Raw genomic sequence first — 17,926 nt, 5'->3', positions numbered from 1 at the left:
GTTTGACTTTGAGTGCAGTTAAAGGTGAGTTCCATAAGACAAAGCAAAACTTCTTTGGACATATCTTTTCTGATGGGTGTACGGCACCAGACCCTGCTGAAGTGCAAGTGATGTCAAATACTGATCCCCCACATGATGTTTCCATGGTGCGTTCAATTCCTGGCCTGGCCAGCTACTGTTCTATACAAGACTTTGCCACTGTAAGAGCTCCACTGAGCGACTTGACGAAAAAGAATGTTTAGTTTCAGTGGTCACATGAATGTGAAATTTGCTTTAGGAAAATCAAACTAGCCATTGGGAATTCTACTGATATGGCTTATTTTAATCCAAATCTTCATACAGAGGTTGTCGTCGATACTAGCCCAGTTGGGTTAGGTGCTATCCTGGCACAGCACAGTGGAAACCTGAATGCTCAAAGGAATATTGTGGTGTATGCAAGTAGTAGTTTGTCCCAACCAGAATGTGCTTACTCACAACCACCCTCACTCTCGTTTCCGGAAAACAGGAGTGACAGTTTAACCTACCTAGGTTTTTGACTATAGGTTCATACAAGCTTGAAAATTAAAAAGGTTATAACTTTTGAGCCCAAGTGCTACTGTAGATATCGTTGTTACTCTTTAGGGTGTCCTTATGGCGGTTAATATTCCCGCTCATAGTAGGGTTCCTCTGCGCGCTCATTTGAGGGCTTATGGGGTACCTGATGACGGGATGGCCATGGTCTTTGTGGTCAGTGCTGATGCCACCTACCCTTATGAGTTGTTTTACTCATGGGTGACCTTTGAGGAGGTGGATATGGACGATAATTTGTTCCACGAATATACAGCCACGCCTGTGCCCCATATAGGACACTAGAAATTCCTATTTCTGCCTGGCAGCATACAATTTGGTTTAATGGTGCCCTCCCCCATGAGGTCGTATCGGCGAGAATGGGCCCGTTGTCGATTGCGGGGGCCACTTGGCCGGTACTGGCCGGATATACTCCACACCCACGCTACCTGACGGTGGGAGTGGGTGATTTACGAACGCTACACACAGCCCTGATTACGGTCCATAGGGCTTTGGTGCAGTATGTGTCACGCACAGTTCAGGTGGGAGCACCTGCGGTTGCTGGGCACGGGACGGATCACCATCACGCGGTGGTGATTAGCCCTGTTATGGTTAATGCGGTTGTCGGCAAGCGCCCCCTCAGTAAGGATGAATTTCCTTACTGGCTTGCGGAAAAATTTGATCAATTAGAAGCCGTGTTTCCAAACACTACACCTGTGGATGAAAACACAGGATGCTCACCATTACTTTGCCGAAGGACCTGGTCCCTGAACTTGTTGATTGTGACACTTGGGTCTTTGCTGCGACCTATTCGAAGTGCTACGGCACTCCGTCTATGTCTGTACTACCCTCCGTCATCAAGAAAGTCCAAGAAAGTCATGGTGCGGAGGCAGCTATTGAGTTAGGATTAAGGCTTGTCGACAGTTTCGATGTGGTTTGTTCCATGGTGATGGGCAACCTCAAAGGAGATGCCATGCAGTTCCAAGTTGGTAATATGCTGGAACTTGTGGCTGATGCCGATGAACCAAGGGAGTTCGCAAAAATTATTGCGAAAGCCTATAGGATGGTTGGACGTAGTGCCTTAGGCGTGAAACCCACCATCAAAATTCCTGATGTAGTGCAGCAAACTAAGGTGAGTTCGTCTACAAAAGATGAAAAGCCCAACTTTCCTAAACAAAGTTGGCGAGCCAAAAAACAAGAGAAGCAGCAACAGAAACAGGTTTCTCGTCCTGCCTCACCCGTACAGTCGTATAGTGAACGCACTTATGATTTGCGCGATCGTACTCGTATTAAGTCACCTGATAGATTTCAGGTTTCTGAACAACGCTCTCCTCTTTCTTCACAGGAAACATCGACTTCGCACACTGGTGGTGGAGAGCGTGGGAGAGGACGGGGTACTCAAGGTCGAGACCAGCCCCGCCAGACTGACGGTAAAGGCAAGCAGGAAGACACTGCCAGACAACGTCCACCGTTTCAGAAAAATAAATTTGCTGCTATCTCAGCGAGATATGCCTCAGATGGTCAGGACACAGCTTCGGAACCTGACGTGGGCACTAACGCTGCTAGACAGCGCGGCGGAAGTTACAGTAGTGCGGGAAGCATTGCGTCCATTTCTGGAGGCGACAGCAACTGACATTTATGTGACAGTTGAAACTGCTGATACTCGCGTAGCTCCCCCAGAAAGATTATTTGAAATAGTCCTTAATATTGAGGGTGACATACAACGCAAAATTAAAGTGGTTTTTTGAGATAATCTTACCACCACCTATGATATTCTTTTGGCGGAGAAAGATTGGCCTCCGGCTTTCATTTTGGACGCTCCAAGGGGAGAGGAAGTTATACTTCCTTCCTTTGGGTACGCAGTGCCCACGGATGAGTCTAATAGGTTAGCCGGGGAGTGGGCACAGGTGCTTGCACCTGCGTTATATCGTAATCAGGTTGGCTGGGATAAATGTTCTCCCAATCACGAGAGTCCATTGCGATCCGATCCCCAGCCTCAACCCCAATATCCCATGCGTCGCGAGGCAAGATCTCACGTCGCGTCCATCCTTGAACAATTGGAATATCAAGGATTGATTGAGACATGTGTGTCACCCATGAATAATCCTTTATTCACTGTGACGAAGCCTGACAGGTCGTACCGCCTAGTTTTGGATTACCGGCATTTAAACTCGCATTGCCGGACGTGTGCGGTACAAAAAACTCATAGTTCGGCTCTCGTCGATAGTCTAGTGAGAAAACGTTTCAAAACCACGCTCGACTTATCAAATGGCTTTTATTGCCATAACCTGGCCCCTCATAGTTATGAGTGGACGGCATTTACCTCGGGTGGAAAACAAAAATTGTTCAAACCGCTCCCGATGGGCTATAAAAACAGCCCTGCAGTTTTTTCCGCTCGCGTGGTCTCTCTCTTGGAGATGGTAGACCCGGAGGCATACTCGTATGTTGATGACATTTATCTGACTGACTACGACGAGTTGCTTCCACACCTTGCTCGTGTGGATAACATAGTGACTATGTTTGCAGACTTCGGTTACAAGTTTAACTTTAAGAAGTCCCACATTGCTGAGTTTACGGTGTTGTTCTTGGGGTACGAACTCAATAATGAGGGTCGAGGCTTGGCACCGCAATTCCTTGAGAAATGCGCACGCCTTCGTATCCCTACGACACTGAAAAAACTACAGTCCCTGCTGGGCTTTCTGAATTTCGGTCGATCCTACATTCCTGATTATGCCCAGCGTATCAAGACGCTTTATGCCTTGATACAACCAACTTTTACCAGATCTTGCTGGCTGCCAGAACATTCATTGGCATTGTATACTTTGCAAACTGATCTTCTAACGGCTAAATATTTAAAAACTCGTGACAACCACACCAACCTGGTCATTAGAATTGTTCCAGGCGCAGAAGGTTTCACGTACTTAACGTTCAATGAGGGCGACACAGTCCCCATTGCTTACAAATCTCATCTGTACACTTCGGCTGAGCTGCGATTTTCCACTGTTGAAAAAGTCTTAACAGCAGTTCAGATGGCGATCCTGAAAGAACGAGCGCTATCACAGGGAAAGCGCATGCTGGTGGTAACACCGTTTCCTGCTCTCGAAGCAGTCACTAAAGCTAGTGTACCAAATTCGTTCATCCTGCTCCTCTGTCATTGCGCCCCATCGAGGAATACCATTGTGTCATATACACTGACGGGTCGGCGCAACCCGCAACTGGATCAAGGCACGCTTATTCAACGGCTTGCGCAATTGTAGTCGGTACTTTCGTAAATGGAGAGTTCCAATCTGATGCAGTGCATACGCAGTCATTGGGTGATTGTACCGCGCAGTTGGCGGAGCTTCGTGCTCTAGTACTTGCACTTGAGTTTGCTGATCACAGGGTCACTACTCTTATAGTGAGTGATTCGTACTATTGTGTTCAATCTTACAACGACAATTCGCTTTTTTGGATTATGAATGGTTTTCGTGATTCCAAAGGTGGCACAGTAAAGCATAAAACGCTTTGGGCTCGAGTGGCGGAACTTAAAGGGAGTCTGCCACTTGTGAATGTAATTCACACTCTTGGTCACCAACAAGTTGGTGTCCATGCTGTCGGTAACAGTTTGGCTGACGAGGCAGCTAAAACAGCAGTGGCAACATACTTAGAAGCAGCAGTTACAAGATCAAAATCTAAGATTGATGCTGACATCTTGGCAGCTATTGCTGCTTCTGAGACTGGGACAAACTTCCCTAGAGGTTTCCCTTCTCGATACCATTATCACTTAAGTCCTGATAACGTCCCGTTAGTGAGGATTAACGACGTTGGTGATAGATTGATTCCCAACGCGGACTGCAGACCAAATTTGATAACGGCTGCCCACGAAGGTGTTGCGTCTGCGCATGCTGGAGTGTCAGCAACTGTGTCTCTTTTACAGCAACGTTACTGGTGGTACGGTTTTTATAAACAAGCGCGGGCTTATGTACTTAGTTGTGACATTTGCCAGCAGATTAAACCTTCTTCTGTTGCGCGTCCACCTCAAACGCAGCTGCATATATCTAATCAACCACTTGCGTGTGTTTATTTAGATCACTGCGGTCCTTTTACCTCTGATACTGCGTACAGGTACATCTTGGTTGCAGTGGATTCGTGCACACGTTTTCTGTGGGTGTGGCCACAAAGGAGTGCTGATGCCAGGACTGTCATCAAAGCATTGCGTGTCTTTATAGGGAGTTTTGCATGTGGTACCCTTCACTCTGATCAGGGCCCGGCGTTCGCCTCTAAGGCGTACAAAGAAGCAATGAGAAGTTTGGGGGTCCAAGTCAAATTTTCGTGTTGTGGAACGGATGAACCATGACCTAAAGCAATCGTTGACAGCCAAGGTGTTAGGTACAGGCCGGAACTGGCTTGCCCACTTGTATGACGTCCAACGTGCACTTAATAACCTCCCTAGAAGGTCTCTGGGTGGGCGGACCCCGTACATGATGCTCTTTGGAGTGAGAATGTTTGTTCCGGACCTTGACGGTCTAGACATGGCGGCGGCTCCCGCGCCTTTTGACCTAGATGACCACTGTGCTGTATTGCAGAATCTACAAGAAGCAAGAGACACTCTGGCAAAGGAACACGTGCCCTCTACATCTGAAGAAGCGCTCCTGATTCCGGTAGTCGGCTGGCTACCTCGTGTTGGTGACCTGGTCCGTGAGAAGGTGGAGAACAAGAAGGAGTTTGGCCCCTCTTATCGTGCACCAGTCCCGGTGCTTGGAGTATTGGGTACACGTACAGTTGTTTTACCCCCACTTCCTGGTCGCAAGGGTAACAGGTACATTTCAATTGAGAATGTCAAGCTACACAGGGTGGCCGATTCTCCATAGTATGACACCTTCGGTTTCCTGCCCTTCGATGCTGAGAAACTCTGTTGTGATGCCACCCTCTATCATCGTGCCTGAGGTTTCCATTGAGATGCTTACAGTTACTGATCCGCCTGTGCCACCTACTGCTGGTGGTTTGCCTGATAATCCTGAGTATGCTTATCCTGCAGAAGTCCCTTTGCCCCTACTACATACAACAACACTTACCCAGTCCCATTCTTCCTTTGAAACTGAATCATTGACTTCCACTGCCCCTTCCAAAATTTCTATATTTTTTGCCTGGTTCAAGAGACATTTTTTGGTTGCACCTTGGACTTACATCTGGTTGGTGCTGATTTGTATTTTTTTATTCATGACAATTGGCTTTGTGGTAGTGTTTTTTAGACTTATCAATGGACACTACCTGAATGAGCGTTCTACAATTCAATTAATTGATGGAACTTTGGCCCCCCATTCCTCATCACACATCATGAAAAGAGACCAGACGATTGTGAACATCACCGCCTGGCCTATACGTGATGGGATTGCTTGGGATACAGTGAACTTTCAAATTCATGGTCCCACCAAAGTTATTAATGTGCCAACTGTTTTTCGTGTTTCTATGGGTGATGTAGTTAAACAAAACATCCGCTCAGATAATTGGGATGTACAAGCAATAGAAGCACTGTTTTCTGATTTAAAATATTATGCTGCATTTGATGCTGAAGATCTGTATTTAAATACTGCAAACTACGATGAGCAATTTTGTTTTCAACATGATGGCACACATTTCCTACACCGAGCAAATACTTTTCGAAATGTTGTTAATTTCACTCAATGGGAACATTGTCCTGTCCCTATGCCTGGCAGCTCTGCCACTTTATTGAAAAAATTCACATACTTTTCGGATTTTAGTGTGTCAGACCCTGCTTCTTTTTATTTTAAGGTGGCGGTAGAACCAACTTCTAAGGTTAGATTGACACACACAAAATTATTATATTCCAAATCCTTTATGGATGAATTGGCTATTGGAGGTTATGACGTATGGAAAGCTACTATCGATCTTAAATCGGTTTGGGGAACTAAACCGTGGCAGGTACAAGGAACAGAAGCTTTGCATCGTGCCTGTTTTATTCCAAACCATATATTATTTTTGAATTCGTCTATTTTTCAGACCACTTGTTTTGGATTGGCTATATCTAAAAAATTAATTTCTCCCTCGATCCCGGATCTGGGTGCTTATCCTGGTTGGGAGAATCACTCAGATCTGTCCCTTACTATGTTGCAGTCCCTTGTTTCCAATGGCACCTTCAATATTTCAACGTTGAATCCTGAGGGTTGGTTGGTATGGCAAACAAGCTCAGATTCCTGTCAACGTCGGTTTCTGGATTTGGCTCCAGGGTATACACAACTTAGGGTTGACCCTCGTTTTACATCTTCACACACGGTGACTACATACTCTGTAGGTAAGTTATGTCAGTCGTGGCTGCAACATTCCACGTTAACTTCAGTTAAGCTTCATTTATCACGATTAAATGACAAAATATATTTTAATGATTTTATTAAGGGTCCTGCAAATGGCAGGTCTAAACGATGGGCTTATGCTATTTACAATGAAATTTGGAAATTGTCGCAAATTGAAGCTGCTTCTAGACTGCGTGCTATTGACCAGGCCAATATGGAAAAAGTATTGGCTGTGATAGATAATAGTATTAATACTTTGTCTTCTAGAATTTATACATTAGATAATATTGTTTCTTCTGTCGTAGACATTGTGCAAGATGATGTATCTGTGTTGTATCATGGTCAAAATCAGTTGCGTTCAATTATGCAGTTTGCATGGACATTACAAACGTTAAAGGCAGGGAAAGTCCCTTGGGATTACATGAATATTTCATCGTTGTTCCTTCCTTTTAATTTGACAGCAAAACAGCAGTTCATGTCCATGAAAGACGCAACTTACGCATTGCTGCACATTGAAAAATTAGAACCTTCACCTTTTTCTGTTGCTGAGTTGAATTCAGCCGTGTGGCTTATACACGGATTGGTCACTTTACCTTTTAGTCTGTTTAAATTTAGTTTGTGCATGAAGCATTATGCCATTGGCAGATATGAACAACTTGGTGATGCGTTCCTGCACGAAGTTTGGTCACTTCCGTTCACTTACAGATGCGTAAGGGATGGCAAGGAGGTTTACTTAAAAGGTGAAGAATGCACTTCCGCTCCTGATCATTCTGTGGTTTGTAGACATATACAACTACATGGCGCTTGCAATATACACGCTCCTAATTTAGCTTGTGTCCTAAAGGGGATTCCAATGCCAGTTATAACGTCTTCTATTAAGCTGCTTGCCAACGGTAGTTTTTTGCTTTTAAATAGTGAAGCTTGCTGTGGGATGCTAGTGGGTATTCCTTGCATAGTCACTGTTTCGCAAAAAGTGGTTTGCTGTAATAACGTTCTTTTCCCACCCCCGCAAGGCCGACTCGATATATCCATCTGGCCGGCGATTCCAACCTTGAACGCAGAGTTCAATAGGATGAGCAAAATAAGGGCTCTTTTGTCTAAAAAGGAAGTTGTGTTGACTTCGTCCCGTGAAACATTTCTTCTTAATGTGGCGAACACACGCACTGAGGTACAAGCTCTTTTAAATACTGACCTCCCCCTCCATTTTGGAACCTTGATTCAAACTATCTTTAATGCTTCGTCTACGACTGGCCTTGTTCATTTTTTTAAAATGGTGGGCTCGGGCCTCGTGACATCTTTCCAGACTGTTTTTGGTGTGATCCCCGCATTTTTACATTCTATTTTTTCAAGTGTCTTCGGAGGGTTCCCCTTGCTCCTCGCTTTGGTGGCTGGGATCCTCTTGTTGATTTGCGCACTTCGATATGGCTGCACACCAGGAGTTCAAGACAGGATGCTCCGCTTGCTCCATCTTCGTAGCCGGATGCTTGATTACTACGGCACCTTACCTCTGGCGGTATTAAGCGTCAAGTATGGATTGTCTTTCCGGTTTCCCTTTTTTACGTGTGTGCAACCTGTCTTTCATTGCCTAGATTGTCCCTTCCAATGGGCTCTGGACTTGTGCCTGTCAAACTTGGCGTCACCTGACCCGGATTTTGATGAACTAATGTGTCCCTTAGTGGCTCATGAATTTGATTGTTCTGGTGTCGGGTTTATGGCTTTGGGTGCTGCACACGGAGTCCTTGGTAACTGGGATATCGGAGAGGCGGCTATTGAATTCCTTGAAAGGAGTTATATCGAGGATGCTGACAGTTGTCCTATCATGGTGCTGGATGCTCCAATAATTGATGCACACGTGTGTTCCTTTCCCTTGTTAAATTGGATGGCGGATACTTTTGCGGAACGCTCCAATGATTTCCTCTTGGAAGCTGTTGCAACTTACGGTGCTTATACCTTTATGGATTGCATCCAGGGCTGTTAATTTTTCATCAAAATTTTTACTAATTTTTTTAAAGACATCGTTTTTGGGTTTTTTTCTTTTTGACGATTGTTTACTTTTTTCTCGTTCTCGGACTTTACACTTACCTTATATGGACTTATAGTTCATGCCCTTGGTTCCGTTCTATATCACTTGAACTCTGCGTTCTTGATAAGTGTATCCCTATTGGTTAGTGCTCCGATCATGGGGGGGTGTAGGATGGATTAAGCCACGCCCTATTTACAAGACTAAGTTAGCATAACCGAGATAATTGTTAGCAAGCCAGCTTGTCGTTTCTGTTGCGCTGCACACGACACTGTTATGTGTTATTCATTTTAGAAATGCTGACTCGACTTTGCCATACAGGATAACAAACTGTTGTTTCACATTCTTAACAGTTAAATGTGTCCTTGGTCTGTACATCATGCAAAGAACGAGTCTGGGTCACTAGAAGGTACAGAGAGTTGTGATTAGATTGATCGTACCACTTTTTAGACATATCATACATACAGCTGCCAATATCTGAAGGACAAGCGTCTTTAATATTGCAGAACAGTTTGGTTTTACATTCATTCGAACAGAAGAGCTGATGCATGAAAGAGCTAGCTGATCCTTTGATGTGATTCTACTAAGCTGATCTATACGGTATGAGGTCCCCCCTGTTAACCTAAGAGACCTTCTAATAGTCTAATAATAATAATGTATTAGATTCTAGAGAAAGGAGTGAGGCTGTATACCACTGTCATTATTAGTATGATTGCTCCTTTCATTTTGTATGGTATTGTAATAATGCTTATGGTTCTGATCTGTACTGTTAGTCTGCTAGTGTTAGCCAAAGTACTGCATCTTAGGACGCGAGGTTTATAAAATAAACTCTTTAAACTTTACCGTGTCTGTATTATTATGTTGTGGACTAACAAATAGATACGAACAGGTATTTCGGATTCCCACCACTCCTGAGAAATATCTAAGTCGCTTGTTCTGGTTTGTCTATACATTGGGACCGCCTAGCTAGATCTAGGCTAACGAATGGGATACTAAGCTAGTCGGATAAGGGGTTCTGGGTTCTGAGGGGAGTTTTCTGGTACACCACAATTCTCTGATGTCCTGGTCTCCTGCGCATAGTTCTGTGCAAAAACAGAATCCCTGTAACACGCAAGTACAAATATAAAACTAATACTGGGGCGAACTGTTAGGCCTTGTCTGACTCTACTGCCAAGCAGTCAGAGAGGGTTTCTAGGGCCTGGTCATCCACACAGCATAACATAATATTTTATTGTTTTCTAGGGACATGTTTACATTAGCCTCTGACGATTCATTAAACGTTTGCAATTTTCGTCCTTTTAATCATTACATTGTATTCGTAGGAGAATCGGTTTGGGAATTTTAACTTACTTATTTCTGAACTGTAATGTTGATTACTTACCCTTTGCGCTCCGAGTAAAGATGTGCCGCATATGCCAAACTACCACCGGTAATCTGTGGATTCGTTACCAACACTTTGAAATTGACAGGATTCACTGGATCCTGGTGTCTGTAGGTATTTCGCAAAATGCCCAGGTTGTGCAAAATACTCTGGTCCTGCCCTGCACCTCACTCAACATTGCTGATTGAGGACATGTGTGGCCCTTGTTCCCCAATATGCATCCCAGAGGGCAGTGCCAGTGTGCTGGCCACTCCGTTATCAGTATTCCATCAATGGTTCTTACAAACTATTTTTAAAATATAGGTAATACAAGATTATGGAGTGTCTGAATCAATCCTCTCACAGTATTCATTACTGTAGACTGACAAACACAGTCCAGAATGTAATTTGTGATACTAGACTTCATCACAAGCACTTCGAATATCAATAATTATAGACACAAACAAACAACGACACAGTGCATGGGAGTTGTGAACAAAGGAAGGGAAGATAAACTAAATAATTCAAGTTAAAGTAAGAAACTATTGGTTACCATGTGCATGTGCAGACTCAGACTACTGGATGACTGTTTTGTTCATTGCTCATCCTTGAGGTGCACAATTCATGGGAAAAGCCGTCTTCAGTGTCAATTAGTAAAAGTTTCGGACGCGTAATTAGGTAATTACATGGGATCTTCATCAGGATGGCCATTAGACCAGAATACAATGAAGACAAAACAAATGAAGTTCCTCAAGGTTCTTGACATGCATTTGATCCCAAAGAGCACGCTGATTGCGGAGTCATTCACACAGTTGGGGTAGGGAAACAAGTTAAGTCATTTCATGGAGAATTCTTAGTCCAGGACCTTTTCTGCAGGGATTGAATTTGTTTTGTCTTTGTTGTATTCTTCATAACCGTGCATGATATACATTTTAGAAATAGTCGGCAAGAACCATTGTTTCTATCCTGATCATCATGCTCAGGTGATGAGAAAAACAGGGTCGTCCCATTGATGTGGACTACTGTTCATTTCAAATTGGCTCTGCTTGTGTGCCTTGCTGCTGTCCGTGACCTATGTGGAAGCCTCCAACGAACCAAGAAGTCTTCAGTCATTGAAAAGATCATGGGCACATTCTACCTCTCACCACTGATGGAGTTGGGATGCTGAAGAATTAATCTCGAAAACACCAGATGTTTGCAAACTTCCACTGAGCAGAAGTCTCTCTGCACCGGCATTTATTAATTTTGATCCATTTCTGATCATCCTTTTTGACCTGCTGTGTGTGGTGGACCACTTCCAGGTTGGCTAACCAGTGATCCAAAGACCTAGGTGGTCTTTTATAGCCATGTGTACTCCTGTCACAGGTTCCACTAGAAATACACCTTAGCCAACATCCATAACAACAATTTGAGTTCAGGTATTCCCATCCACATGGAAGATAGAAGATAAAGGAACTGTAGTCCTCTTGTGAGTGTGTCAATGGGTGCATGGGTTCAAGCATGGCAGCATCGGAAAGGCTGCTCTGCAAAAAAGCACTAACCTGGATCAGATCATGTGTCTTGAGAAAGCAGCTGAAAATGTCTCGCCCTACTGCTACACCTCACAGTTGATTGAGGACCACAATACTGAGAAGAACTCCTGATCTTCACTGGGCACGTCCAAGTGTCCAGAGGGAGTTCCAGTCCAACAACCAGTAGTTTCATCAACAGCAACCGGATTAATACCTCATCAGTCACAGCAGTATAGAGGAAGAGGTTACCTTATCTTACTGAGCATCACCCCAGTTTCAACTAGCAGTGATACTCAGAGTACGGCCCGGGAACCGCATGCAGCCTTCCTGACCTTTACATGCGGCCCCATGAGCAACAGCGAAGGGGCTGCTGTTTACTGGACTCAGCACTAACATTAAAAAAATGTTAAATCAACAGCAAGCATTTATTTACAGGTTCATTTCAGCTAAAGAAAGGAAGTAACTAGGTTGCAATGCACCCCAGATAATCCAGATCCACATTGTGCAATTCAGTTCAGCCACTAAGAAGTACATGCTTTGCTTCCCCTACACCGACTTTACGCCCCTCTCCCCCCCCCACACTTCCACCATCCTGCTTGCGTTAGTGCAGCCCTAGGTCACACCAAAGACCAAACTATTCAGCCCCCGGGAAAATATTTACAAGTACCCATGAATTAGAGCATGAAACTATTTCTGGTGCATCAGAATATTCCCAATGCTATACATCACTTGCAAAATGAAACCCCCCAATGCAGACAACTCGAGAAGCAGGAATGCTTCCAAGACATCTAGTGGATAGCATCATAATGCCTGTACTATATGCAGGGTTTTAGGAAGAAGAAATATTGCCACACTGCCTGTATTCATGCAAAATAGGCTCTGAACCACAGTGCCACAGTGTAGACAGATTTATGCCCAAAAAGACCGAAAAACAAATAGCAACATTTTTTATATCACATTGAACAGAATTTGGCCAATGGCTTTATCAGACATTCACAATTTCTGCGATTGAAATGGGAGGGGAATTAAGAGCATGCATTGATTATCGGGGTGTAAATTATATCATAATCAAGAATCAATATCCATTACGCTTCATTTCAGCCTTAAATGACCAAGTGAAAAAAGCACAGATTTAAATAAAACTTGATTTGCGAGCTTCTTACCATCTGTTGAAGTAGCGATACCCCTTGCATAAGAGGGAAATCTGTCAGGTAAGCATGAGGAAAGTCTCTTCAGTCATTACCACTTCCTCTTCAATCATGGCATATGTTGGGATCAAAACGTCCCTTGCATGGCAAATGGGTCAACACCCATGCCTAGAGTACCAGATTGCTTGTATAACAGCTCCCTTGACTTCTATTTTGCCCCTGGTATCATGCTAATCTAGCTTTTCTGCAGCAGCCCTGGCAGGTTGTTGAGATCTAAGCTCTTGCCCCAACACTAACTCACTAAGAATTCATTGACGGCTCACCCTCACTACTCTAATAGTCAAGTGTGGAAAGGGTTGTACTTGGCCCAGATTACAGAGCCACAGTGGTACGGACCCAGGACTTCAGTGTCAAATAAGCTCAACATACATGGTTGGGGTCCGGTAGCCCCTTTCTGCCTGTGCGGTCCGTTTAAAGGGGTCTGACGATATACCATCACGAGGCTTCTTATTTTAGATTTACCATCTAGTCAGAGATGCATCACTTTACAAGTATTTGTAGATGCTATAACACATCTAAATAGTTTTACTTCATTGAAATACATACCAAATGCTTTAAAGTTAGCCAACCTCTTCCTGCAACATATATTTCTTGTATGTGGCATTCCAGCACTTTTTGCAGCAGTAACAGAGTCTTCACAAAAAACAATCTAGGCTAGGATAAGCCACACTCTATTTCTCATGCAGAAACAAAAGGATAGACAGTGGGGGTTAATGAGGGCCAAGAGATATGAATGGCCTGATCTTGTCTGGATATATAAATCTACCAATAATAAAGCTTTACACGCCCCCATAGAGTATATTACATTCTTTCTCACATTAGAAAGTTCGGAATCATATCCTCCTGCAACTTCAACAGTAGAGGCTGAGTGACAAATAACACAAATCATCTTAAAACATTTCAATGAATGATACCAAATGTATGCAGATAAGATCCCCCTAGAATAACATTGTGGGCAATAAGAGCTTCTCCACAGGGGGCTACCAACGCAAGCGGAACAGAAAGCTACAGTCAAGAAACATAGAATCGTATACAATCAACAAGGTTAAGAACGCGTTTACAGCACAAGTCCATTTTAGACAAACGTTTGGCGTCCATCTCATGTCTCTTAATTGTAAAGAGTGGCTTCAGCGCTCAGCACCTCAACACCACCTTTTTTAGTGTTCGTCAAAAACAACACAAATCGAGGGTATTCAGGGCCAGCTTTATGATGGTGTGACAGGTGTAGCCGCACCAGGCGCTGTACTCGGGGTCCCTATGTTTAGAAATAGCTTATGAGCTTAAACGCACTTGCTGCAGTGTGCCTTGTGTGTTCAGCAATTTTCTGGAAATCATAAAAATGTCAAGATAACTCTGGTGATTATTGTTACTGCTGGATAGACAGAGTTTTGTCTGAGGACAGTTTTGACTCATCATAAAGTAGAGTTGAGGGTTAATATGCCTGCTGCAAACAAAGTGTACCATGCAGATCACAGAACTGTATTTTCTGTGGATAGCTCAGTTTGTTACTGCTTTTGTCAGAAAGATCCGTGTGTTACTTGCAACTCATAAATTATGATTCTAATATAGTGCAGTGACTATGAACAGTCAAGAGATGCATGCAAACTGCATGATATAGGTTAGAACGTTATGGTAATTTCCCCAGTCTTTCATTATCCTTATGTTGCATCAAGGGTTCATTTGGGTAGAAATACATTTTTATTAGTAAAGCCAACCCAAACCAAAGTGGTACATTTTGAATCCTGAGTTTGTGCTTCTCCAAAACCAAACACGTAAAATATATTGCGTACTAGTATAGATGACATGTGACTCACACACCTTGTAATCCTCATTATCCTCTGTAACATTTCCTATGGACTGATTTACACATGTATGATTCATTGTCTTCATATAATGTGTGTGTGGCGTAAAGCTGCTAGGACACCCTACACTGGTATCAGTAGCGCTATAAAAAAATTAAATGCATGTGACAGAGGGTCTATGGAGGGATGAGAGGCACTTTTGAAGGGTGCTGGTGAGGGAATCAGTGGAGAAGGGGGTCATGGGTTGGGGTGCTGCCAGAAAAGATTGCCACACTGGCGGCACCGGCGTTAAAACCGTACCAGTTCTGGAAGCTAGATGAATCCTGGAAAGGTGTACTGTTTAATCAACTGGAAGGGTAAGGGACAGGAGTCACTAGGAACCCTGGGATGCACTTTATGACACATGCCTTCAGCAACATCCCACAAGCCTGAGGCCAATGAACAGCAATCAGTTTTGTGAGGAAAGTGTCAGGGTTGCCATAACAACTTCACCTAAGCCAACACCTGTGGCAACAACAAAAGTCTGTACACTGTAAAAACATACAAAACTAAGGAGGTGTATGTTCATCATTGGTGCATGGCCTGGAGCAGGTCGACACTGAACTAGTAGACCAATTGGCCTCCAACAAAGCACAAACCTGTGTAAGATCTTGTGACCGTGTGCAAGGTCTCACAAAATTACAATGGGCAGAATACTGATATAAAAGTATCCGCCCCACTGACACATCCCTCACTTAAAGATAACAATACAGTGAACAGCTATTGAACATACTTGTGCTTGTCTGAATGTCCTCGGTGAGTTCCAGACCCATTAGGCAGTCATTTTAGGGGCATCCAGAACTGAGCCCTCCCAGCAGGACACAAGTAGAAATCTGAAAATAAAAAAAGATGAGATTATGGCAAATGTGAAAAGGAGTACAAAGCTAATGCAATTTTCAAGAGAGATCTCAGAACATCAGAACAGTAAGTTTTGAGTCAGTCTAGGAAGAACGAGCATAAGGTTCAAAGTCAAACTGCATTCAAAGCTTGGCCACAAAGCATAAGAGACCTGGTTCAATTGTGGATATCAAATGCAGTCTTAGTTAGCAGTTGGAAGTAGTACCAAATACACCCCTTTCTCTTTGCATGACTTACACGCGTGATAGACAATTAGGATTAAGAAAAAGTGAAGGTTCTAGCAATAAGAGCACACGTGAGAGGCAATCAGAGCAAAGAGACAATCATGGTTGTGCTGAGAACCGCACGAGGAGTTACCCCAAACGCCTAGACAATGTCAAACAGAAAATGCGCAGCCTGAAGTAAATACCGCAAGTGTTGGTCTAGATCGGGAGTTGAGAGGTATTCAGGGGAGTAGTACACGGGGACAGCTTTGTGCGACACTGGGGTAAGTAACACTTGTGTGCAGCTCATATGAGGAATTAATCTATGGAACTAGAGTGTCCAGAACAAAGCCTCCCATCACCGCCATCTCATATGATCTTCATCGGTCACCCAGTGTGTCTATTAGACTGGACTGGAAGAGACAGGACCCTCAGAAGTAGAAATCTTCCGATTCTACAGATAATTTAAACTTCCCAGCTGTTGGGCTTGGATCCCTTCTGTCACTCATTGCCCTGAGGCCGGCATGCCTGCCTTTTGTCCTCCGTTGCACACACAACAACAGAGACACTTCCCTGTTGCTTTACAGGCCATACAGAAAATGTATTTAAACTTACTGGCATGGTTACTTTGTGCAGCACTTTAGACGTACAGAAGAAGATGGGGTTCCAAATTACTACCCATACAAAATAACCTGTATTTTAGGCAGAGAGACTGTGATGCTCAGTTGGCACAGGGCCCATTTACTGTTCACGGACACTGGCCGCTGGAGAATACTATTTCAAGGGACTAGAAGTCCAATGTTGCACTTCGCTGTTTACAAATCCACTGTGCCATTACTATGTTGTGATTTGCATTATATTGTGTGCTTTCAAGTGATTTGACAATGGCTTATACTGTAACTATATATTAATGAACGTTTTGGTAATAACAAATAGTGGGCATCAATAGCTCCCAGCCAAACGTATGTAACCAAGATAATTCAGACAAACGCGATTTGAGCGGGTGCCCGATTCCAGGCAGGATAGTTCCAACACACACTCCCATTATGTTTATTAAGAGGCCATCTCTGAATGGTACTTTTTTTTTTTTTTTAACTTTCTTTATTGAAATTTTTTCAATCGAAAACAGACAATCAGGCTTCAATATCTGTTAAGGAGACAAGGTTGGGGAAAATGGGAATGCAAAGCAAGAGACACATCGGGATACAGAAATGCAGTTCGACATGTACATAGATTAGCAGTGCGGACTGTTATACAACACTAAAGAGTTATAAAAATGCAAGCACCAATCAGGACATCATGGTTTGCCAGTGCAGCCTAAAAGAGGATGGGGACGCCAGGGGGATCGGCAGTATATGAATAAGAGAGACATTGTCCGGCAGGGGCCAGAGAGGGAAGGGACAAGACAGTCCATATGGAGTGGGCGCCTAGGGAATGCATGTTAACTCTCTGAAGACTGGGCCTCATCTGTGTGGGGATGTTCCAATAAATACGTCTGTAATGGGCCCCAAATGTCACGAGGTCGAGAGGAACGGGGGGAGCAGTTCAGCGTATGTGCAAAGTTGATCCTGCCAGAGGATCATGTCTGAGAGCCAATCTTTAAATTTGGATGCCCAACCCCTACCTCAACGACAGGCCACACGCCGTGTAGCCAGAGCGAGGCAGAATGTTACAAATGTCCGATACTTGGCTGTAAGCTGCTCAGTATACCCCAAGAGAGCCAGTAGTGGAGATCTCAAGAGGGGTGTCGAGACCATAGAGTCTAGGGCCGTAAAGACATCACCCCAGTAAGCATGGATAGCAGGACAGTCCCAGGCTAGGTGAAGGAAGTCAGCGTGTTCCATTTTGCATCTATCACACCGGTGTGTATCTATCAAGCCAAATTTGTATAACGTGACTGGGGTGTAGTAGCTGCGATGTAGGAATCTATAATGTATAACCCGGAGCCTGCTATTAGCCGATATCTGTTCCATCTGTTTACAGCAATAAAGCCATTGTTCATCAGTAAGTTCTTGGCCGAGCTCAGCCGACCATTTAGCCCGTGTTGGACAAGGAGGATATTCAGTGTCGCCATATAAACTGTGGTAGA

The 17,926-nt window shown here is 43.9% G+C and overlaps 1 protein-coding gene across 9 annotated transcripts in view; it reads right to left on the bottom strand.

The window, feature by feature from the left end:
• ARSG (arylsulfatase G) overlaps positions 1-17,926 on the bottom strand; it is a 1,970,563-nt gene that overhangs the window by 1,347,039 nt on the left and 605,598 nt on the right. For all 9 annotated transcript variants that reach the window (XM_085617295.1, XM_085617292.1, XM_085617290.1 and 6 more), the window contains one exon: positions 15,510-15,609. The gene's annotated coding sequence lies outside the window, so the exon portion shown is untranslated. The remainder of the gene's footprint in view (positions 1-15,509; positions 15,610-17,926) is intronic.

This window comes from Triturus cristatus, chromosome 7, assembly GCF_964204655.1.
Source record: "Triturus cristatus chromosome 7, aTriCri1.1, whole genome shotgun sequence".
NCBI lineage: Eukaryota > Metazoa > Chordata > Amphibia > Caudata > Salamandridae > Triturus > Triturus cristatus.
The sequence above is the reverse complement of the archived record's forward strand: the minus strand, read 5'-3'. Positions and strand labels throughout refer to the sequence as shown.